The 24,309-nt window shown below is 47.7% G+C and overlaps 1 long non-coding RNA gene across 2 annotated transcripts; it reads left to right on the forward strand.

Annotated features, from left to right (window-relative positions):
* Window positions 1–10,413: 10,413 nt before the first annotated feature.
* LOC141750616 (uncharacterized) lies at window positions 10,414–16,255 on the forward strand. 2 transcript variants are annotated; one of them, XR_012589735.1, is made up of 3 exons: window positions 10,414–10,531; window positions 10,793–10,936; window positions 15,491–16,255. It is a non-coding gene; the product is annotated as an uncharacterized LOC141750616 (long non-coding RNA). The 2 variants fall into 2 exon arrangements; XR_012589736.1 differs by lacking the exon at window positions 15,491–16,255 and adding an exon at window positions 11,237–11,331.
* The last annotated feature ends 8,054 nt before the right edge of the window (window positions 16,256–24,309 follow it).

A 24,309-nucleotide genomic window follows, 5' to 3' on the forward strand; every position in this document is an offset into this window, starting at 1 on the left:
GAGCGAGACAAAGGCAATTGGAAGGCAGAGAAGAAAATAACAAACTGTTGACCACGTCGTAAATCCAAAGACGTGGCAACAACAGGGCTTAGCTCATTCATGCAGGAAATATTGTAAATGAAACCACAGTATTCGGATACAGTGTCTGCTGAGAAGGAAATCTCTTTTGGTAGCTTGCACCTGCTAGATATAAAAAGAAAGGGACTGGATTTCTTAATTTTGCAGAAGTCTGGGGTTTTTTTTCCTCAAAAGGCAGCATATTTGTAACTTTAGGAAAACTGCAAAGATTGCTGAATAAAAAGAACCCTACAAGGAGAAGAAATTGATTTCTGCATCTCATCAGAGCAAAGCTCTTAATCTTTGCTCCTCTTTTATAGAATTGCTGCCTGGATGCTGCGTCTATGGGCCCAGGACAGAACGCTTTATTCAGTAACACTTTATTCAGTCCATACTCAAATGGAAAAGTGCCAGGAAAGGGAAAGAATCCTGATTTCTTTTCTCTTTCCTTGCCCAATTTCTTTTCTCTTTCCTTGATATAAAAAAAAGAAAAAAGAAAGAGATATTTGGATCAATTATTCTCCTTTGCTTTTTGTGCTCCTCAGGGGACAGTAGCAAGTGACGACTGTCTTGTGACCCCTAAACTGGGCATTTCTTAACAGCGTTCCTCAGAGAGCAGGGAGATGGGATCCCTGATCCTGTCCCTGCTCCAGGGCAGGGCAAGGTGCGGTACGGGGTTATGCAGAGGGGCAATAGAGCCATTGGCCCCAGTGGGCTCCAGCTGCTGGATGATGGTTTGGAGATTATTGCCAGTGGGCCCAGATGAGCACAACCCTCCGACCGCTCTTCTGTGTGCCTGGGAGTTTTAAGCAGAGTGTCAGTGTGCGAATCCCGGCCAGATCGAGCAGAATTGAAGACGATATGGTGGAGGAGAGGTTTAGATTGGTCCCGGGGGCTCTGGTGATGTACACAGGTCCCATCTTTCACTCCTGTCCTGGAGGCTGCAGCCCTTGGCCTTCTCTGTGATGCACCCAGCTCTTCAACCTCACTTAAAAAATTGCTGCTAATTGCACAGCTCGCACAGTTGTCACTAGCATGCACGTATGCCTCAGGTGGGTGAGGTTCACCATGTGAACAGCAAATCTGACCTTGAGGACAGCCTGTGGAGTGTCACCAACAGCATTCAAGTTAAGTGGTGCCACTACAAAAAATGCAGCGTACTGAGTCGAGATGGTGCGCCCAAATACTGAGCTGATGTGTGTGAGCAAACCCGTGTCTGGTGCAGCCTCATGAACCATTTTGCATAGTGCTCTAAAGACCAGACAACATGAAAATGCAGATCTGCAAGCGGTCAGATGGGTCCAAACATTTAGAAATCTGAGCAGCTGACCTTCACGAAACAAATAGGGTTCTTTTTACAAATCAGTCTGTTTGTTTTGTGATATGAAGGAGTAGCAGAGGGAAACCTGCTTCCTTTATAACTCAAAGGCCTCAGGGCTTGAAGTAGCAGCAGAAACAAGTCCCGCAAAAGGCTCTGGAAGAGCCTGCAGAAGTTGCCCGTGAAGGCACCCTGACTCAGACAGAGCTTTGAAGACGACCTGCTCCATTTTCACTTGAGGTCCCCAAAGAAGATTTGAAAGGCTTTAAGCTTAAAACAAATAAATTAAAACCAATCAGACCAGGTTTTATAAGAACGAAACCAGGGACATTGATGTTTGCAAATGGAGGAAATGCAAAGTAGCTGTCTCTGCCCTCCCTGCCCTCCGTCTGCCTGCAAATGTGTTTTTGCTTCCAGAACTGGTTGTAACTTGGTGACTGAGCTGCAGCAAACGGCCAGGGAGCTTCCCTCCATCGCGGGCAAGGCCCGAATGCCGGCTCTCGGCAGCCTCCGAAAAAGAAGAGACCTTTAAAGGTCATCTAGTTCAGCCCCCTTCGGATAGATCAGGTTGCTCAAAGCCCCATCCAACCTGACCAGAAGGCTTGAAGGGATGGGGCATCTACCACCTCTCTGGGCAACCTGTGCCAGTGTTTCACCACCCTCAGCATAAAAAAATTTCTTCCTTCTCTCTGGTCTAAATCTACTCTCTTCTACTTTGGAGCCATTGCCCCTTGTTCTGTCACAAGAAGCCCTGCTAAAACGTTTGTCCCCAAAAGTTTGTCTGCCAAAAGTTTGTTCAGGTGCCCGGCTGGGCTCTTCTTCACAAAGGAGAGAAATACCGTCGTCAGCGAGGAAGCCAAACCCCGTGTACCGAGTGCCACGCTGTTGGAATGGAGAGCTTCTGACGGGAAACGCGTACCACAATAGCACACTTAGGAGCAGGGTGTCTAGAAATTTGGCAGGAAACCTCCTCTGCAGGCTGGCATGCGATCAGGAGAGAGTCAGGTCAGCATCAAAGGAAGGGAAATTAGCACCTAGGTTTCATTTCTGCGGCTGTAGTTGAGTCAGCCTGGTAGGATGCTCATTTGCTGCCTCAACACTGGAGGGGCGATGCCCTCTCCCCTCGCCTCTCTCCTGGCACCGAGATCTCACAGGTGTCTCCAGCAGTGCCGCAGTATTTCAGTTTCCTATTTGTTAATAAAGCTAGAGGCTTTGAAAAGTCCTGTCTGACTTAATCCCTATTGATCACAGATCCGAGAGTCCTGATGTGAAGGAATTTTAAATTTCCAGCCGCTGGCTGTTTAACAGCTTCTCACTTCAAAAGCTCTAGGAGCCGCCTTCTCCTTTTAAATACACTTTGCACTTTCGGAAAATATCGTTGGTCCCTCATTAATGCGTACTTCTCCCATAATTATACAAGTGTTTGTAGTGCGAACGCTCAGTTCTTGTGCCGTGTGCACTTTCTTCATTCATGAAATCAATAGGCAATAAGCAATGCCCATTTCTGATCTTTATAGATGTCGTTTGCAGCAAGGGCAAGATTTATGCAGTTTCACAATGTAGATGTCAAATAGATGGTCTTAAAAACCACACGCACCTCCTCAGCCAATGGCCCCTTGTCCCCAAATAAACCAGCACAAATTTTCCAGAACAAGGTATATAAAAGCTCAGGACAGGTTTTTTTTTCTCTCTCTGCTGGCCCTGATGCAGTCCGTGGGCAAGGAGGGTTTCTGTAGCGTGCCACACTGCTCCTGCTGCGAGCCCTGGCAAACGAGGGGCTCCTCAGGGCTATGATGGGGGTCTGACCTCTGCCTCCTGGTTTCTGTTCTTGGGAGGGATCTTGCATGCAGAGCCCTTGTCCTGGCATCTCGGAGGGCAGCGCTGCGAGCCACCCCACGTGGCACCGGCACCTCGTCCCTCCCGCCCGGGGACGCAGGGCTCCGCGTGACGGCTGGTCCCCAGGCAAGCCGAGGAGCTAGCAGAGAGGCCTCTCCGGCACAGAGGGCGACAGTCTGAGTTATAGCCCTGAGTCAGGGAGCATGAAGGAATCTGGAAATGATTACGGAGCGTACGGGGGAGCTTGAGTAGTGGAGAGACTGCAGAAACCATGCTAATCCCTGGGGAGCTCAAACTGTATAATTTACACGGGTTTATGCCTGAATTTACCTTTACAGTCATGCTCTGGGAAGAGAGTTTACATAAAACGGAGGGGACACATAAATCTCTGGGGCTAAAAGAGAGGCTGAGCAGAGTCAGGCTTGTAGGGTGGAGGTTTGAATGCCTTCAGGTGCCCACAGTTTATGGCGGGCACGGAGGAGCCAGTGGAGGCAAATCCAGCAGCTTTACCCGGCGCTGGTGTAAACACCGTGTGTCGGGACCAGGGTGCGACCGCAGGGACCACAGGGGACGTGGTGAGGTGGTACCTGGTGATGCTCGACGGGAAGTGGTGTCAGTGGGTGTTACAGTCTTGCGGAGACAGTTATTCTGGACGCAAATGCCTGGGGGAGCTTTGTGAAGGTTCTCACAATAAAACCGAGACTTGGTACTTCTGAGTTCTAGGGTCTTTTTTCTGGTTTTGTCAAAAAGAGAAAAGAAAAATTTCTCTCCTCCCCATGCCTCCCCTTCCCAGGTCGCCAGGGCGACTAAAGAAAGTGAACTAAAAATGCACGCGAAGCGGAATGTACACCTTCCAGCTTCTGAAACACGTGAAGTGGGGGTCCCAGACGCAACAGCTTTCTTCACTGACCAGTTCTGACTCACCCGCCTTCTGGAGAAGTCGTGAGACAGAGTGAAACTCCGTGGTCTCAAACTGTTTACAAAATGTGCAGGAAGGCATCAGTCCAACTAACTTAATAATGTTTTTTTGGTACTGAGACACACTCAGCTGTGCAGCCCGAGACAGAAACCCAAACTTCTGTGGGTGGGGCAAAGCGGGAAGCTGCACCAAGCTACGCAGAGCTGCAAGCAAGCCTGGGACCAGCGCTGGGCGTGAAAAAGATCTCCAATGATTCCAAATCATGCTTCTCCTTGAAGGTGGTAGAAAAAAACTGGCACTGAGCTGATGCTCACTTTTTTTCCTCTGATTACATTATTTTCATTTATACGCGAACAAAAGGCAGTGAGGCACAATCCAGTGGCTTTTCACCTCAACCAAATGCTGTGGTTCAGGATGAAATAGTTGCAGCGCTTGCTTTCAGATAATTGGGAGAGGAGGCTTCTCCTCGGTGTGCTGGAGGGGGAGAAGCTTGCTGGAGTTCCAGTCGCGCTGGATCGTATCTTCAGTGGAGCTCTCGTGGGATCTGGCGCTCGCAGCTCTAATGACGGTCCCTGCAGGGATGGGGCCGTTTGTGTGTGCACGCCCTGGCACCAGGCGCACATCACTCCTGCGCTGGTGCCCAGCTGCTCTGCCCCCAAGGTCAAGTGTTCTTCTACCACGCAGCATTTTAATGGCCTTTGGATATCTTTCTGAACCTGAGCTCGTGTCTCGATGAAACTTTTGACAGGCAGTGAATAACAGGGGCATTATTTATTCATGTCGGATGGGACGGAAGCATTCCTGGTTTCTTGTTTATCCTGCCAAAATGGTAAATGAAAAAATTCTCTTTGACCTTACTTTTGGTTTGTGCTCTAGATCCCCAAAGAAGAAAATATCTCAGTAGTGTCTTATTAACAGAAAGCATCTGCAGAAGGAAGAACAATGTGTTCTGGCCCAAACTCGCAGCTGCGGCTACCAGCTGCGACAGCCCTGTTGTTCCAGCTTTGCCTTTACTACATTATTTCAGTGGTAGCTTTAAAGAAGAGAGAGAAGATCTCATGGGGAGTCTGGCTTAGAAACAACCTGCTGCAATCTACAGAAAAACTCTTGGGTCTGTGAAGGACTTGAGCAGCCCAGGGGATGACCCGGCACTTGGCTGCAGGGCCCTCGCAGGCAAGCCAGGGAATGCTGGAAAGCCTGGGGCTCTGGCGAGTGGAGATGCATTTAGTGGCAGAAATGAAGCACGTGCCTTCCAACCACACCAGGTATAGAAAGCCTTTGGCCAGACTCTAGGCGTCTCATCGGAGATCATTACTGCTCTCTTTTGTGTAGCTTCAGGGGTTTTATACTTAACTTTCATTTTAGGTATTGGGAAGTCTTCAAAGGTCTTTGGCATGGATCTTGTGTAGCTGTTTCCCAAATAACTGTCTGACCTCCTGAGCTTGTCTGTGACTGCTGTGGACCTGTGCTCTAAGTAGCTCTTTCCAGTACAGTCCTTCTCTGAAGCAAGGACCGCATTCGGCACCTACTGAATGTGGGAACATCTTACTGTCTGTATATGATTTGCCTGACCTGTTCCTCTGCTTTGTCCACATGCTGTTAACTCTCCTCTTGGGAGCTAATTCAAAGGAGTTATCAGGAACAACTGCTCTACTGGGATCCCTGCCCCAGTGGCCTGGCAGCTTGGGCGGAGGTGAAATGATTGTCTGTACCCGTTGGACCACAGCTGCTCTTTATAGAGTTTGGGTGCCGTTTTGTTCATGAGCTGGTCCTTGAACGTTCCTCGAATAAAACATAATATAAATAAATAAGGGAAAACACATTCCCCTCACCTCCACCCCAATAAAACCTGTTGTGTATAGCTTTCTCTCGCATAACCCATCTGACTCCAAGAACAAATGTCCCTAATTTCTTCTGGATGGTAGGCTTTGTGGAGATTTAAAGGGCAATTTCTCTCTCTTTTTCTTAGCTCTCACAAAGTATTACAATAAGGAACTGTAGTGACAGACAATACTTAAAGGCATGGTTTAGAAGTGATTCATCTGTGAAACACGGTGTAGCATATTTTATTGTATTTTAGCTAGTAAAAGCTGTGCATTCTAGCCCAGCTCTGTCATACCGCACGGTAAATTATACTTACAGGAATCCCAGCCACCTAGCTGAAAATAAGTACCCTCTATACAAGAGTTAATGCGGTAGATTTGTACTTAGACATGTATTTGTAAAATATTTAAGCTGCATGAAAAGGGCGTCTGTAGGAAGATATGATTATAGGATCACGTAAGTGTGGCACAGCACTGTCATATTTTAAGGTTAAAGAGCAGTCGTTAGGCACTGGTGGCTGACGCTGGGTGCATGGAGGAAGGGGAGCCCTTTCCCAGGCTCGGTGGGGCAGGAGAGAATGGGGAACAGCCTGAGTTTTGCATCTGCTGCCCCAGCTGCAAGGCAGCCCCAGCCTGAAGGACGGCGTGTTCCCTGCTTCTGGGACCCTCCTATATCATCTTCTTATGACAGGAGAAAAGAGCTATGGGAGATTGCCGCCTTGTGCTTCGTGCCTTATGCCTGCTACATTCCAGGCAGAAGAGCACAGATGATCCGGAGATGCTCTTCTCAACTTTACAGCAGCAGCTTGTCATTCCGAGGCTGCCAGTGCTTCCCAAAAGCACACAGCAGTTTCACAAGCTCCCCAACATATCTGGGCAGTGCCTCGTAGCCTCTTGGCACAAAGCAGTTCTGTCTGCCGGTGCAACAGCTTTCAGGAAAGCAGAAAACCAGGATATTGGTCCCTACTGTAGAGAGGCTGAATTAGACCTGCAGAAAAAAAGACGCATTTCTGCACCGTGACCACAAAGCTCTACTGAGTTTTAAGCAAGCCGAACTCGAATATTCTATAGGTTGGAGTCTTATTTATTCTCATAGTGCTAGCAGTTTTCCCAAAAGGAAAGGAGGATATACTTGGCACTACAGTACAAGGTAAAGAATTGGAAATTTTCGATTGCTGATGCCTATCCCTAAATCACAGGCTGTCTAAATAAGCTCCAATTCACTGCAGCACTTTAGCAGCTTTCCGTTGACTTCACTGAGCTCCAAGCATGTTTAAACTTAAGTGCATGCTTGAGTTTTGCTGAATCATACAGCAAATAAAATATGCAGAGCTGGTCTTTAATATAATCTACTGATTCATGTGAAAACTACACATTTCCCGCAAAGCCTACTTTGAGTTAATTAATGGGCATTAAGGACTCACATTTTTCTAGTGAAGAAGGGCCCCAAGGGATTGCAGCAATTTGTGTTCGTACCCTGAACGATACCGATGCAATCTTCCCATGGAGACAAAGCCCCAAGCGCTCCCTCTGCGGTAACTGAGCACTTACGTTTGATGGATGGGCTTTCGCTGCCTCTGACACCCCATGGGTCAGGAGGGAGGACCTGGCCTCTGACCCGTCCCTTTCATCCCCTCAGGCTGGAAGCGTGCCCGCCGCCACACCAATTTTGGGGGGGGACAAGGACTGTCCGCACCCCCGGGAAAGCCGGAAGGGATGAGGAAGGTCTGCCTCCTTCAGCTGAAGTTCCCAGCATTTTACTCAGTCGCACCAACTCCCATGGCTGTCGTTACAACCTTCTTCACGAGCTTGACAAAACGAGGCCGTGATCCATGTCCGTAGAGCACGCCGACCACAGGAAACCCTGGCTATTAATTTATTTCGGCAGCCGAGCCAAATGAATTGGGGCAGTTGGGTGTGAGAGGGAGGCAGGCTGAGTGCTGCTGGGGCGAGGGGCCGCCGGCTACGGCGAAGTGTCCCAGGGCCTTGGTAAGGTGGGACTGTCCTAGTGCAGCCCCTGCCACAGCAGGGAAGGGAGCACTCCGTCAGGAAATAGAGACACAAAATCCCAAAGTGTCAGGACCAGAGCTGGAGCTGAGTGTTGCAAGGCAATTTTCTTGATTACCACTTCACTGTCCCAGCTTTGTTTGTTTGGCAGACAAGGTTTTAAAGAAATGAACCCTGGCAGCTGTGAGCTGAACAGCTCAGTGCTTTCAAGGAAGTTGGAGGGAGCACCAGGCTGGAGAGACCTCCTCCATCAGCAGGTCTGATCCCACACATCCAAGGTAGTCACCCCTAAAGATTCATCAAGCTCCATCTTAAAACTACATAGGTTGACTGCGTGGGTTTTTTGTCCTTGATTTTTACCCCCCTCTGCTGCTCTTCCCGGTCTGTTCCAGAAGCTCACTCTGCTGGTGAGAAACTGTTTAATTTCCACTCAGTCTTATGTCAACATTGCCTGGTAGCTGTTTCCCTTCTTTCTATTTATCCTCCTAGAAATCATTGCTCAGCCCCATTCCCAGCCCTGTGTGGTCCTCCTTCAGCTGGAAACGGAGATGATTGTTATGGGAAGCACTGGAGCAATAAAATTGGTGGTGCGGTGAGATGTGTATGAGGAGCGAGCCCAGCAAGGACACACACTTGGAGCGCTGGTGGCCGGCAGGGATGTGGGAGAGGGCTGTCCGAGGAACAGGAGTCGTCTCTCCTCGCCGGGTGAAGCCACCTCGAACCAACTGTTTGAGCTTGGCCTCGAACCAACTGTTCCCACAAAGGGGTTAGGGATGCTCTGCATCTCCGCAGCTATGGGGAGCAATAAGACAAGGCTGGTCAGAAGGAGAATTACTATGATATTTTTCTTTCATGAGGGATGTGGAGTGCTTGAGCTGGACTTGAAGCCCAGAATTATGTACACCAGTTGTAACTTTTTGGCCAGGGGAATGCCACACTTTAGCCTCTTTGTCCCCATCTGTGAAAAACAGGATAATAATAGTCAGTCAGCTCTCCCCAGGGTATTGTGAGGGTCAACGTCTGTAAAGGGTGGGGACCATTTAAAGCAATAAAGAAATGCTAAGTATCATTATTATTAATCTTCCTGTGCCTTGGTTCCCCATTTGTAAACTCTCACCTAGTACGTTTTAACTCCCATTTCCTCATGGAGCTCTGCACAAGGTGGTCTTGGTTGTAGACAAGCTCTCCAGCTCCTGCCACTTGTAACCATGTCCTACTCGCAGAAGACCCTGGAAAGTGCTGAGAAGCCACAGTTTTGATGTTTTGGAGGGTTTAATCCTATCTACAAAGCAGATTATTTTTAACGTTATGTGTTCATATAATTGTTGCAGAAGAAAATAAAGCTACCTACCCGCTGGGTGCACGCACTTCGCTCTGTATGCACCCCTTTGGTGACCAGGGGCTGGTGTCCCCCGATGTCTTCTCTGGTCACAGGGGCCCCTGTCATGTGCACTGAGAAGTCCAGCTCTTCCTTTTTTGGACATTTACGCTTTCTGGTGTCAAGTTTATGGCCTTTACCCATTTGCTTTAAGCCCATTCACGGTGTAACTGTTGACATCTGAATTGATTTCCAAGACAGAGCTGCAAGTGGTCTTGTAAACAGTTGTCGGCAACAGTTGTAATTAAAGAGCAGAGAGTGCAAACACAAACCACAACAGCAGCCTGTAGGAGTTACACTGCTGTATCGGCTTTAATGTGGAGAAGCCCTTAGGGCCGTATCAGTGCTTACAAGGGCTTGTTGCTGGTTTCCCCTCCTCCCTCCCCTCTTCTGAAAGGGACAAAAAAAAAATATTAGCTAGCAAACCTTTTCCTTAGGGAAAGCTAAGGAGCTGTAGCACGAGAAATGCCATGTGCTTGTTTGACAGTACCCCATAGCACCCTTCTGCAAAAGAGATAGGACAGACCTGATTCATCCCCCTTCCAAAAAAGGACCCCCAAGGGCAAGAACATCCCATGGACCCTGAGCATCGGCCATCTCCCTGGCGTGGGAGGTGGAACAAGCAGGAGGAGGGCAAAACATGGGAGCAAATTGCTAAGGATGGATCTGCTGGCCCCAAAATCCTGGCGAGGTGGTTGCAGCAGAGATTACCTATACCAGGAATTAGTTGCAGGTTAGTTTATTTCACATTAAAATAGCCCGTGTCCACCAGTTTGCTTTGTCTGATGTGGATCATCTGATGTTTTAGTGCATGCTATTAAACACACTCTGGAAGTGGGTCTGCTGAAATTTGCCTGCAGCCAGAATGAAGCAGATCCCCAAACAGCTGTTGATCCTCTTCCAGCTCCTAAAGAGAGCCCGCACCCTTTTGGTGTCAGCTGGAAGCATTGGTCTCATCACCTGCGTGGTCTCTCCTGCTGCAAGGTCTCCCAGAATGGGCGTCACTCTCCCATTTAAAAGGAAGCTCTCAAGCAGCTGTGGCTCTTTCCATGTCTTAGTTCTGTGCTTGGGTCCTGGGTGAGGTTTCTTGCTGAGAGTGGGCTCATGGGACCTTATCTACAAACAAACATGTCCAGTATGGCTGGGAGCACAGCCAAAGTGCTGTGGGAAAGCAAAAGAGTTTGAACTACGTGGTAAGAATGGGAAGGGTAGGAATAGGATTTCTGGGGCTATCTGGGCTGCGGGAACTGGGAATACTCCTGACTTTGGTATTTTCTATCCTCTCCTGAGTCCTGGTTTTCCTAGTAACATGATGCATCCCTACCTTGAACCACATCAAAACGTGAAGCTGATTTTCAGACATGTCACAGGGATTTAATTTGTGCTCTTGTAATGCTGAATTCTGTTTATTTTTGCAGTGCCCTCCTATTACCCGTCTCTTCTTTATTTTCCAGCTGGTTTCTTATATGTGGTTCAAGAAAAGTGACTTGGAAGATTGAGGGAATGCCTTGTAGAGGGTGCAATTTCACCCACCCCTGCAGTGACACATCCTTCAGGAGAGCAGAGGTGAACCTCCTCTTCCTCTACCACAATTTTAGGTAGGTAACCACCTCTGAGCCCCTGGGTCAGAAAGGCAAGAAATGCAAGGCAAAGGGAGCAGACTTTATGAGATATAAGCCTTTGGACGGAAAGCTGAGTAAAGCCACAAGTTTGTAGTTGGATGCTGATTTGCGTGTCTGCTTTGTGCTGCTGTAAGGAGGTGCAACTTTGCTTCTGCACGCTTCTTAAAATATAGCCTTATTGACTTTGCAGTTGGTTCAAAGTGTGGGCAAAGGTTTTGTGGGTTTCAGGTCTGTATGCTTATCTGCCTCATCTGAAGCCTGACTGCTCTCTTACAGGAAAATAAGTTCTGTATCTGTTGAGCCGTGTGTCACTTCAGTTCTTCCCAACCCCTCCTTGCTCTCTTAATCTACCGAGGTTATTTTTCTTGAGCTTGGCTTGTTTGTCAAGAGGAGCATCATACATTGCCTGGAGCCAGGATGAAACTCTTGAAACCCAGAAGTTTGCATGCTGCTTCTTCAGAAAGCTCAGTTTACTTGGGATGAGTTATTCTGAAGTAATATTTTCTTTCCTGTTTATTTTCCCTGACGGATCTTCTGCTTCCCCCATGCCCTGTCACATTAAACCATTTATGCACAAAGTAAGCAGTTTGGGTTTGTCCTTCTGACTTTACTGGAACCAGTTGCTTATTTCTACCATGGTTCTGCCAGCAAGTGCTTCAGCAAAAGAAGTGATAAACTACCCACTGCAGCTACTACGTCTTACTGCAGAGTTATAAGTGAAATCACATCCTCATTTTAGGTTAACGGTCTGATACATGAATGCCGAAAGCTCTCTCTGAGTTTCGTCTTGTGAAATGCTGCAGCACCCAGAGCAAGGTGCGAGCCTGAGGCAGCCCACCTCCTCTTCAGAAGTGAGCCCCCAGCTCTGCAGTGGTGTGTCTTTCCAGAGAGGATGTGGAGGGTGGTGTCACCACTGAGCAGAAACACAAGCCGCACCCACCAAATCTTGAAATCCAGCCAACTCAGGCCTGAGGCGCCTCCTCTTTCTTTCTTCCAGCACCGACTTCCATGGGCTGCAAAGAAACACTTATTCCTTACTTTGCAAGTGGTGTTTGACGCATCCTCCAAACACCAGTTTCATATCACTTCCACAACGCTAGAAATAACTGGAACACAAGGCTTCCTTCTTCACAATGTGTGGGTTTTTTTTTTCTAGACTACCATATGCAAATGTCTATTTAGTCTATTATCTCTTAATACTTAAGCAAAGTATTACTGTTTTTTTTTTTGGTTTTTTTTTTTGTCTTGAAGGCAGTCGCTCTTACTCCACAGCATGGAAACCAAGTGGGAAAGTAATCTATGCAAATTACATGTACTTTTCTGGTTGAATCATGTTCCCTCCACTCATGGTACTGAGTCACTTGGCATAAAGTGGACTGTTACTATGAATGGAGAGAGCACATCGGGGCTCTGTGTCTCAAGAATTATTTCCACTTGCTGAATCTCATTTAGGCCTGGAACCACCAGGGGTGAGACTCTGCTGTCAACCTCTCTGTGCTTGAGCGACTGTAGTTACTCAGCTTTTCACTGGTATAGCAGGGGAGAATTGGTCCTAGGCTCATGTTAACCTTTGATGCTGAGGATGATGGTTCGTGGGCAGTCATCAAAGCTGTCTCGCGCAGTTCCCAAATACTGGCCACATGGTCTTTTTCCTGTAGTAATACTGAGACTAAACCAAGAACTGACCTCAGTGAAGAGGAAGGCAGAAGTGAGTCCCATCCCATATGCGGCGTCTGAGAAGCTGACTGCTCAAAATGCAGCCTGTCTGGCTGAGGGACTGATTCCCGCAGAGTCAGCTGCCGTCTCAAAACCAGTCCTGTTTGTATCTCAGCACTGGAACAGAGCAACCTAAATCGAATTATCACTCTGGAAAAATCTTATTTTCTTGTATTTTTTCTTATATAGTAATTAACCCAATGACCAGATGATGAGGTCTGGTGCTTGGACCAAATACGTGGGTGTCAGAGCTTGGATTTCCTGCTTGCAGCTTCATAAGCACTACAGCAAAAGAACCTCTTATAGGCATGACATGTTATGCCTCCTCCAACCTTATGTAGGCTTACATTGCTTTTTCTTCACTAGAATACATAATTCTTATTTATTTATTGTAATGGAAACAGACAACTGACACTGAAGTATTATGACACCACTGATTGATAGTCGAATGACAAGTTGCAATGTCACTTTCTTACGAGAATAACTATCCCGTATTACAAGGGTAGTGAATTGAAACACATCCTTTAGAAAGATGCCTAATCTCATTTTTAAAGCTCGAAGTGATGGTGAGCCTATCTTGTCAAGTAAGGTCTTTAATTGCCCTTTACTGCTAGGATAATGCATCTTATTTCAAGGTGTATGTGTTGGGTTTTTTTTGTTTTTTTTTAAATCTAATGGCATTGACTTGCTGTGTGACCTTGGATGAGAAGGTATGGATCGGTTGTTTAAGGCTAAATTGATCTTGGAATTTATGTAGTAATATACCCACTCTGGAGAGCCTCCAGGGTTGTTTTAAATGGGTGAACCCTGGATGGAGTTTCAGTCTCAGTTCTTATTTTTTGCGTGTGCTTTGTGGGTATTGCTTTGCATTATCATTAGCCTAGGGTTTAAATTTTGTTAAGCAGGTGGCCCGGGCTCAGTCTGTGTAAGGCAGGTAAGACACTTGATCAGTGCTGTGTCTCCTTTCTGTGGCAATATTGGTTCCTGAGCTTCAGGACAAGCAGTGAGGATGAACCCCTGGGTGCTTCTGAAGCTGCGATGCCGTGGTGTAAGTGAGCCTGTAAATACCAAAGGGAATAAATGCCACAGTTATGGTTTCATGGAAGCTGTACGCCGGTTAGAGTACCCAATGAGAAGAAGCGAGTACGGTCTGAGTGATAGCCCAGGTGACCCGTCACACATCTGTCATCAGAGTAGCATTTAACTAATTAGGAGATAAATGACAATGCCATTAAGAGTATATTGAGACCAGTGAAAAATGTTCCAATGTTGATAGAAATCACATAAAATTACAGTCACTGAAATAGCTTGTCAGGTCCTGCGCTGTTTTCGACGTGTTACTTAACATGGGGGAGCCCCTAAGCTTTAAAGAAGCATCTCTCTACCCTGATCTAGACAAATTACCTTTGTGCCTTGATCTAAACAAACTCTGATCTCTCCGCTGCCATTGAACTCACCTTGTCTGAAACCTAATCTGACTACTTTATTCTACCTCTGTACTGGGAATTCACTCTATCATTAGCATTTCAATCTATTTAATTCACTGAGGGTCGCTGAGCAGTGTAACTGAATCCATGCTAAGCTACCACTGGCAATTTAGCTGTCAGATAGTCTCACCTCCTATTTTTAGTTGCACTCAAATTCCTTGCTTAAGGGGGTGCACGCTGAATTTCTGGATTAGCTTCCCCCTGACCCCTCTATTGTATCGCTGTCAGTCATCTTTAAGTCAGGGTACTATTTACATTGTTCTATTATACTAATTACAGCTTGTCAAAGGTATGGACGGTGTTCTTGGACGCTTTATCTACAGGCCAGTAACTCTGGGATTAAGTCCTTGCGTTTAGGCCTGCAAGCGCTCTGTATTACTGCAGTGAAGAAAGTCTTTGCAAAACACAGGGTTTTTTTAAATTGCACAGTCAACACTTCCAAAACCTTGGGCCCTAATGCTTTAGGCTGGGTGGTCAGGCTCCCCTTTGGCTCTCCGTATGGTGCTCTATGGTGCCAGGTCCTTACGCTGGGGTAGGGCAGGAATAGCGTTGTCAAGGTTCATACTTTCAGAGGCAGGGATTTAGGATAAGGCGTGCAGCTGTACTGCTTCTTTTCTAAAGAATTATTTGAAGCAGCTGTGCTCCCTGGCCTTCTGTGTCCTTCGCTGCTTTTCTCTTGCGCAGATTCCACTGCATCTTATTTTTGTATTTATTTTCCCCTGCCACACCGCTCTCCCCAGGCTCTCTGTTCTAATGACCTTCTTAGCAAGCACATAGGCTGTGGTGTATATTTCGTTTTGAACCAGTTTATGGCTCTTCTAAGGTGCAATTCAGGGCAGGAAGCAGTTTGTTCTTGTTAACAAAGCTGTGTACACGTGCGCTGCCTGTGTTTGCTACAGTTTGGTTGCCTGTTAAACCAGCTTTAGCTCTGTATTCAAGTCGTCTCGAAATGTAATTCAAAAATTAGAGAATGGTAAAACACGTGTACGTAGGCAGAAGGTAGGCTTCATTGGGAGGAAAACAGTCAGGTTAGAAATTTATCTTGTAAAATTCATCAGTAAGTTTACTAAATTATATTTCTGTTGCACTTTGAAGATCAGATTATTTTTTTTCCACCTCTCCAATATAAGCTTGGTGCAAACTTCTATGAAGTCAATAGACTCAGCTTTATGGGAAAGTGAGAGAGATGTTACAGCCTTTTAGGGCAAATGGAGGAAGGTGGTAGCGTGGAATATTGGACTACAAGGTCAGAGACTTGCCTTTACTGGCTCTGTTGCTCATCTGCCCTGTGACTTTGTGGTCACTTCACTTCTCTTTCCTTCTTCAGGCTTCAACTGCCACCCAGCCTTCGAGCCCTGATGGGCCATGGGCGGTGATGGGCACCCAGTGCATGCACCAGTGAGCCCTGGCCTGAGCTGGGCCATCAGCGTGAGGCTGGGCAAGGGCTGCTTTGGGGGTTGATGCTCGATGTAAGCGACACAGGACTGCCCTGCTTCCTCCGATTCCAGCCCTACCTGCCACTGAGTAAATATTTTCCTGTGCCAGTGCTGTGCAAAGGTGAGTTAAGAGCCGTGGCTGCTCCCTCGGAGGATCATTGCTGGGGATGAAACCAGAACATTCATCGGGAGCCTCAGTAATACCCAATTCAGATTGCTGATGAATACATCCTGACTTTGGGCACATACCTCCTGTTAATGCTAATGGGAATGTCACACATGAATGCTGGAGAATATTGCCCATTATTTTTGGTCCCAGAGCTCTGAGCTGAGAGATTCCCTGAGAAAAATGGCCATTTGCTGTATGTTGCAGGCTGCAATTCATTATATACAGTGAATGGTGACTGTTACTTACCTTACAGAACTGTAATGTGATAAGGAGTCTATGTAAGCCACTTAATGGTCTGTCTACCTTAAAGAAAATGTGTACCTGATCAGCCTCTGATTTATGCCACTTTCACCCCAGTGCAACTCTATTGGCTCCAGTGGTGGTGTCCCTGATTTATGCTAGTCTTAGTCGGACTTCATGAGTTTATGTACTTTATATGACTCATGTACGCGAGAAAATGTAGTCTAATAAAATATCTGGCTGTGCATCATGGCTGCAAGTTCTTTGCAGAACTGTTAACCAGGGTACTACAAAACCATGTTCTGCTCCTCTGCAGTGCGTATATATTTCAAGGGGTTATATCCCATATCTATAGAGATGTAACTTAACGGTCTCATACTTGACTAATGTGCTACCTTCTTGGAGCGGTGGCATGTTAGAGCTAGGCAGCAGGCACCATAAACCTGTAGGATGAGAATAAGAATTTGAGTGTGGCAATTGGGGCGTTTTTATTTTTCACTTGGAAGATCAAGTTCCTTCCTCCAAAACAAAGAATTTCCCACAGATTATGTCCCTCCACTCTGAAAACAACTCTTCTTATCTCAGTTGTGTTGCTGCATCAGCACTTGTCTTATGGTTTTGGGGTAGGAAAACAGTCCATTTATGATGTTTATATTGCAGTAACAGCCAGGACACATAGTCTTAGACGCAGGACTCCTTGTGCTAGAAAATATGTCAACAGACCAGGAAACTGCTCTTTGGCCTGACGATCCTGTGCTCCTGTTAATGAGGGCTTTTCTGATCACCATGGCAGCTTTCACCCCCTGGCCTTGTCTGCAAGGGAAGTGATCTTTCCTGAAATCTCTGGAGCATCAGTCTGAGCTCTGGTGAAGCTGTTGGAGAGATGTCCATTACCACTGCTGGATTCAGCTCACCTTCTCTGGTACACCTGGCTGCTTTTGGTCAGACTTGACACCTGAGACCACTCTGGAGTTGATCCTTGTTTCCTTCACCATCTTTCCTTAGAAAATTTGCCTGCTTTCGTGTTAAGTTCTCAAGCACGTTTTCATCTAGTGAATAAATGTGACAGGTACATTCAGGTGTCAGGTGTGAAATATAGAGGCCGGGTGAAGGTCTTATGGAAAACAGCAAACCCTCTTTGGGATTTGTCCTGTACTGCAGGGATAGCATGAGACATACTTAAGTCTCAGAGAGGTGCATCTTGGGGATACTAGTAATCCTAAACTAGTATCCTAGTTTGCATAGGTTTGTGGATAGCCTTTGCTGAGCAGCGTGATGGTAAACTGAGATGCTTTTGTGTTCTGTTGCAGTATTTCACCAACTGCATTGGCTTGTTCCATTTAAAAAAAAAAAAAAAAATTAAAGCTGCTGAGTTCTTAAAATGGAAAGTGCATCTTTCTTAGCATGGTAAAACAGCAAGTTGAAGGCTTGCTCTGCCTGTACTTAGCTGTAATTTATGCTTCTGCTCTCGTAAGGGGTCTGCTTGCCCTTGATGCATGTGCGTAAGTCCCATTAGCGTTAATAGGAGCTGAACGCAAGCATTAGCTGACGACGAATTCCCTAAATGCTGCCTTCAGTTCTAAAGCCAAGATTCGGTCCCTGCCTCTGCAGCTAATCAGCTGCTGGCAGCCGGGACCTGCTCCCCCTCCTCTCTGGCCACAAACCAAGGCTTTTCCCTGGGCTGGGGCACTGCAGCCGTCCCCCCCCTTACGCAGGCTGAGGGCTGCGCGCTCGGGTGGCTGTGGGAGATGGCCGGCTTCCTTGGAAAAGCTGCGCCAGAGCGGGGAAAGAGATTCATCGGCAAGGGATGTTTTCTGCTTAGCTGACACCGTAATGAGCTCACGTCCCTGGGTGGAGAGAAGAGGGGTGACAGGAGGAGATGGGGAGAGGGGAGGAGAACAACTTGTTTCAGGCAACAAATCAGTTGCTAACTCTGCTCCGAAGCCATTTGCATAGATGATGTTGGCCTGGGGTGGGTTGGAAATATAAGGCATTCTGTAGACAGCTGCCCAAGGGAATGCTAATTAGCTGGCAGGCAATTAATAATTAATCAGACTTTTGTTCATTGTGAAGACAGTATTTTCTTTGGCAGCTTCATAATGTTCCGAGTTTGCCTTGCTTTTCTTTCGCAGGCTGATATCATCGTGCTGGAACTAGGTTTTGTGGCGACATGCTTCTCCCTCCCTCTGGCACCCAGCTCGCCCCGTCCACATGTGCAGCCCGGGCCACGACCTCGGCGCTTGGCTGGCCTCTGACGGTCCGTTTAACAGTCAAAGGCTGGAAAGGGAGTTGCTGGTGCGCTATTTTTAACCAGCTGGGCAGTTCAATAATTCAGGCGCAGACACACACGCCGTGGTCTGGGCTGGGCGTGCGATTTGAAAGGGGAGAAGAGCATTGTGTCGCCCCTGCTAGGCCTGCTCGACCTTATCAAGCACGGCTTCCCAGGCGCTCTAACACAGACACAAAATAAAAACCAAGCCTCCGGGAGTGAAGTCCTTGCCCCGCTGGTGTCTCCTGGCTCTGTCTGCGTTGGAGGCTGGATCATACTTAGCTGCAAGGCTTGAACTAGTCACTATTTCCTTGCTTTCTAATGCTGCATTTTCCTTTTTTTCCATGACAATAAAACCCAGTTATTGTGTGAGTTGGAATCCAGAATGGGAAATGTCAAAAAATCTGAGGAAAATGGGAGTGATTTCAAGAAAGCTCTTTAGAAATCAGAAGCTCCGTGTATGACTACTCCTCTTGATTTCAGACTAAGAAGGGAGTTGTGCAGAAAAACAGTTCATCCCTTCCCTCCAGCCAAATCCTCTCCCCAGCCGCCCGCTGGAGTGGTTCCATCCCTCTCATGCAGCCTGGGACAGCACACGGCCATGCTCTTCCCACCAAACAGACTTCATCTGGAGTACCAGAGATGGCTTTCAGAGAAAGTGTGGGGCAGCGACTGGGCTCCGAATGACCTGAGAAGGGCATTCACAGCTGGAGTTGCTCTGTAGAGCAACAGAGGTGACAGTGTGTTACTGAAGGGCAAACAAAACCACTGGTCACCTGCTCTGAATTCAAGCAATTGGGCAATTTCAAAGTTTTTCTTGCTAAACAGGTGGAGCTATTTACTTCTTTAATTTGTTAAGGAGACATACATTTCCCTGAATATTTTTTTCACTCTCAAATGGGGCTAAAATGAGAAGATTTATGACCATTAAAAATTGATTTGAACATAAATTGCCTAGCTTGGTCTGCAGATGCCTTTATGATTATTATACTCAAATTTCATGATACTGGTGTGCAGTGAGACGATACCATCCTTGTCTGACAGATGGGGAAATGCTAGAACAGCCTATAATTCACCTGCCCTTGTACCCGGAAAGTCTTTGATCCAGGAATTGCATGAGTCAAAGGCCTTGAACTTGTATAAATCAGTCCATTTTTGTGCTCTTGTCCTCTGAGTCTGCTTGCCTTCACCAATGGGTAACATTTACTGTTTCCAACAGAGACACAGCTTCTTGTTTAATTTTGCGCAAATTCGATTTGAGAGGGGCGGAGGTTTTACAATTAAGAAAATGTACCACATTGTGTAGGCAAAGGAGACCCGGCTCAACCCTTGTCCATCAAAGAACAGGCACAAACTCAGTCTTTGAGGCATGAGGGAATCCACAGAGGAGCTCAACTTTGAGAGACAAATGCGCAGCAAAGCAGGCTTCACTGATTCTGCTGTTAGTAGGACTGCTTGTTTCCTTTGATTCCTGTGTGTTAGCTCAGCTGTGTTTTGGGGCTGAACAAGATCTTTCCACTAGTTCAATTTCAAACACGTGGTAAATGACTCTGCGCCTGGAGCACCCGAGGTTCCCGGGTGGTCTCTCTGCAGAGACCGGGGCTGCTGCTGAGATCAGGCGAGACACAGCTCCTCGTTCCCACCGTGTCCTCGGGAAGCTGGTTGATGCGAGGAGCAGGATGAGGATGATGAGGAAGTTACAAGTCCCTTGTGCATTCCAGGTTTGAGGTTCTCCCTGTGTCTCCAAACCATGACGTTTGTTAACAGAGGCATGTGAAGTCCCGGTAAAAGAATGCGGCTTGTGATGATCCTCGGTGGCTTTAATGAATGATTTGTGGCCGGGGTGAGTCAGCCCAATCGGGCTGGCAGCCAGCAGCTGGTCAGAGGCGGCTGCTGAAGGCAGAGGCTTGACGGCACGTATAGATAGCATGTGCTAAGAGCAAAGCATTTTCGAAAGGTCAGCTGTAACCCATGCAACGTCTGCATACTTCTGAAAGCCCATTAGTGGAACACCAGTCAGGAAAGCGAATTTGGCATCTGAGGTGTATTTTTCTAGCCAAGAGTGTAGGCAAGTGGGTGGGAAGGCTGGATGTCCAGAGCTCGTATTTGCAAATGGAACTGATAGTGCACTTGAAAAATGCAACCCTAGGTTTACCAAATCCCGCTTCTTTCTCTACAACTGCGAGATGTCTGTCTGTCCTTCCCTCTGAGCCGTGAGAGGACATTCCCCTGGGAGGCAAATGCCCTGCCTGTTTGAGAGTCCGTGCAAAATAGGATGCTGTGCCCTGTACACTGCAGAAGTTCAATTTTCAGATAATACGGAATTGGGATGTCTTATCTAATACTGCTGGCAGACACTCCTGAGAGTCACCTGCTTAGTATGGTGAATTTAAATCACCAGAGCCACGCTGACAAAATTCTCCTGTGCAGAACCTCATTCTGGACTAAAGTCCTTGAGTAATTATTCTGTAATAAAGTCACTTAAATTTTAGAATAGACTGTCCATGTGGAGAAGTTATACAGGCACAGCTGTAACAGGATAATTATTTTGTTATAGCTCTGCCAGTCAATTTCTCAAGGCCTCAGTCACATGGGAAAGTCAAAATGATGTATTTTTTACAGTCTCCAGCAATTCTTTATTTTTTAATGTCCATTAGTGATTGACTAATGCTGAATGATAGTGGAAATTCTCCAGGACAAAGACAGCTCTCACAATTTCCTTGTGGTTATCAAAGGGATTTGGATCTATCATTTTAAAGCTAATACGCGATGAATAGCTCGTGACTGGGGGTTTATAGCTGAACTGCTTGGCAAGTATGAAGCCACTGTTTACTATATTCAATTGAAATAGCTAAAATACAGAACTTTGTAGAGAAGGTCCTTATTTATATGTTAAGAATCCTCCGGATTTTTAGAGTACAGAGCAAAACAGATGAGGATACAAAGCCCCCTTATTCCCACACAGTACTGGAAATTTGATATTTCAACATAGAACTTTATGACTAAGTTTACCAATTTTGGGGACAGCTGAAATAGTTTAGTCCTTGAGAACGTTCTCGCAAGATATATGTGTTATGGTTCATTATTAATTGCGGTGGAAATAGTACTTTAGGATGAAACTGCACCTGTCAAAGGACAACGGCATATATGAGATTTCTATGGGGATGGGCCTGAGCTAGCGCGAGTCCGGAGATTAAAGCACAGTAGGAATTCAGAGCCTGGATCCCCTCAGAGCTGCCTGGTGAAATGCTAGATGTAGCAAACAGATGCCAACTGAATTTGTCGCAGTCATGTTTGAATCTAAATTGAAGAATTACCAGAACAGGGAAGGCCAAAAATCTCTGCGCACACGAATGCACTGCGTGGCTCCTGCGTGCCAGCCTGGGCGCGCCGCAAGCTGCGTGGGGGGCTGAGGCTTATGGACAAGGCAGCAGACCCGACACGTGCTTAATTAAAAGTATGACTCAAATTGAAACCTGCCTATAGTTGTCAGCAAAATGTTATCTAATTACACGTATAACTCCTCACTTCTTAGAAAAGGAAAAAGGGTTGGGTTTGAGGTAGAGGATGCCAGCGCGCGTGTCCAGGTGGATGTACCAGCTGGGATGTACACAAGGACAAGAACAGGGTGCAGGCTGCGGGGCCACACGTTGTGTGGACACTTGGGTAGATGGATGGCTTGTTGGTCCCATCAGTGTCTCCCTGGGCACAACTGCTGGGTACCAAGGATGCTCCTTTGTCAACCCTCCCCAGTATCACCACACCTGAAGGAAAGCTGACCCCTGACTCCGGCAATTCTTGCTGTCACATGAGCCCTACGAGATCACGCAGGGTAAAACCACCCAGTTTTGATTTCAGTTTGTGCCCATGTGCTCACCTCTTCTCCTGTTTATCTGAATTTGGGTTTTGTACACGTGGCTGGAGGGGAAGGCCCGTGTCACAATGTATGTGCACAAGGATAAAAAAGGATATCCATTTCTAGGGCTGCAATGCAAAGGCTTAATCATGTTTTAGAATAACCGGAGTTATAAACTGATGGGGCATTTAAAATGTTTTTTGGTTCCAAACATCAAGCGTTCAAATTCTGCCTTAAGGGGACTTTAGCTGATTGTCAAATCACAATGAGATTCTTATCACTTTATTTTAATAAACAGTTTTCATAAATGTTAACATTTTAATGGATGATTACATTCATATTTAGCTAGCAGATGCATTCATTTTGATTGATGTTATTTCCATGAGTACCGAAGGAATTAAATAATGATTTGTCACTTATGGTAAAGAGCTGCTCAAATATCTTTTAAACGAACAACTTTATTTGTGGTGGTTGATCAGATGGCGATGCAGAACCACAGCGTGCCATGCTGGAGCAGCGAGAGGCCGGGACTGGGGGCAGCTGTGGGTGATGTGTGGGACCACACCATGCTCTCCCACCTCGCTGCAGCCCATGCAGCTGGCAGGCAGCTTGCCAACAGAGGGGACAGCCCCTACATCCAACATCCCCAAGCATATGGAGGGGACAGTGGGGGGAGCAAGGAGAACCTCCTCGCCGCCTTTCAGCGGCTTTCATGCTATCCTTCCCCTTGGCTCCGGGTCACAGCAGAGGGGCCACCACATGGGTTAGTGGTGGTTTTGGCAGCGTTAGGTTGATGTTTGGACTCGATGATGTTAAAGGTCCCTTCCAACCTGGACAGTTCGATGATTGTAAGGTAGGAAGGAGAGGCGGCTGAACTAACGCGGCACCTGGGAGCATCCCGCCTGGCACTGGTGACCCCAGTGAGTGAGGGCCGGTGGGGACGGGCTCGGGGGGGGGGAAGGAGGGGTGTGTTGGTTGCCAGGCACGGCGAGGCCAGGCCACAGAGAGCAGTGCTCGGTCCCCCTCTTGTGGCAAGCGAGCCGGGTACGGCGGGCTGAAGCGCTGCTGCCGGCAGCGAGCGGGCTGGGGGTGGGGGGGGGGCTGCTGCAGGGGGCGAGCGGGCATGGGATGCTGAAAGGGGGGCAAGCAGGCATGGGATGCTGCTGGTGGCAGCGAGCCAGGCCGGGCCAGGCGCTGCTGCAGCGTGCAAGCAGGGCTGGGCTGTTGGACCAGCCTGGGGGGGGTCCCACCAGCATGGCCAGAACAAGGAGGGGGGATGTGTGTGTGTGCTCCTGCACCTGGAGAGACCCCCCCCCCGTCCGTCCGTCCCTTTCCCCAGGGCTCCCCCCCGCAGCTCGCCCGCAGCAGGGATGCCCCGTGTGCAAGGGGGCTGGGGGTGCTCCCTACCTCTCCCCCCGGCTGCAAAACGCTCCCCTGCCCTTCTCCGAAAGGTTCGCCCCGGCGGTTAACCCCCATCAACCTGCGCTCCTGTGCCCCATTAGCGCTGGCTAATGAGCGCATCGAAGGCACTTGTGGCAGGGGCCCTCCCCCTGCAGCGCAGTTTCTGTCGGAGCTTGCGTCCCTGGCAGGCACGTTTATACCCAGAAAAAGCAGATTTAGGGTTTCTCTTTGCCATGCAGGGCATCGGGGCCATCTGCCCCCAGAGCCACCCGCTGCCGAGCTGATGGCGAGAGAAGGCGCCGGGAGTTTCGCTGGGGCTGAAGATGCGCGGAGGCAGATGCGCGTACTCCAGATGCGGGGTACCTCGGGGGGACGAGCCCTGGGGCTGCTCTTGTGCCGGGGCTGGTGCTGCCCAGTGCTCCGGGAGAGAGCTGGAGAGGCTTTGCCGTGCTATCACTAATCTGGGATGATGAACGAAGAACTGCGTTGGAGATGACCTCTCTTTTTAAGGTCAGTTCTTGATGGCTGACTTCTGGGTGGTTCACCAGGAGAGCCTCTTGGAGTTTCATCCTTCTATGACTCTTGCTGCTTGAGACTTTTCAAGAGACCTGAAGCAGACCTTTGCTCTCCTGTAGGCCTTTTGGACCTCGAATGCTCCTCTCAGCCCCCAGAGTGAGAAGAGAGGGTGTGTCTTTAAGAAGCACAATTAAGTAAGTGTGTTTTTTGCTTGCTTTCCAGAAGTAGTTATTAGGTTTGATGGATTGGTTATGTGATC

This window comes from Larus michahellis, chromosome 13, assembly GCF_964199755.1.
Source record: "Larus michahellis chromosome 13, bLarMic1.1, whole genome shotgun sequence".
NCBI lineage: Eukaryota > Metazoa > Chordata > Aves > Charadriiformes > Laridae > Larus > Larus michahellis.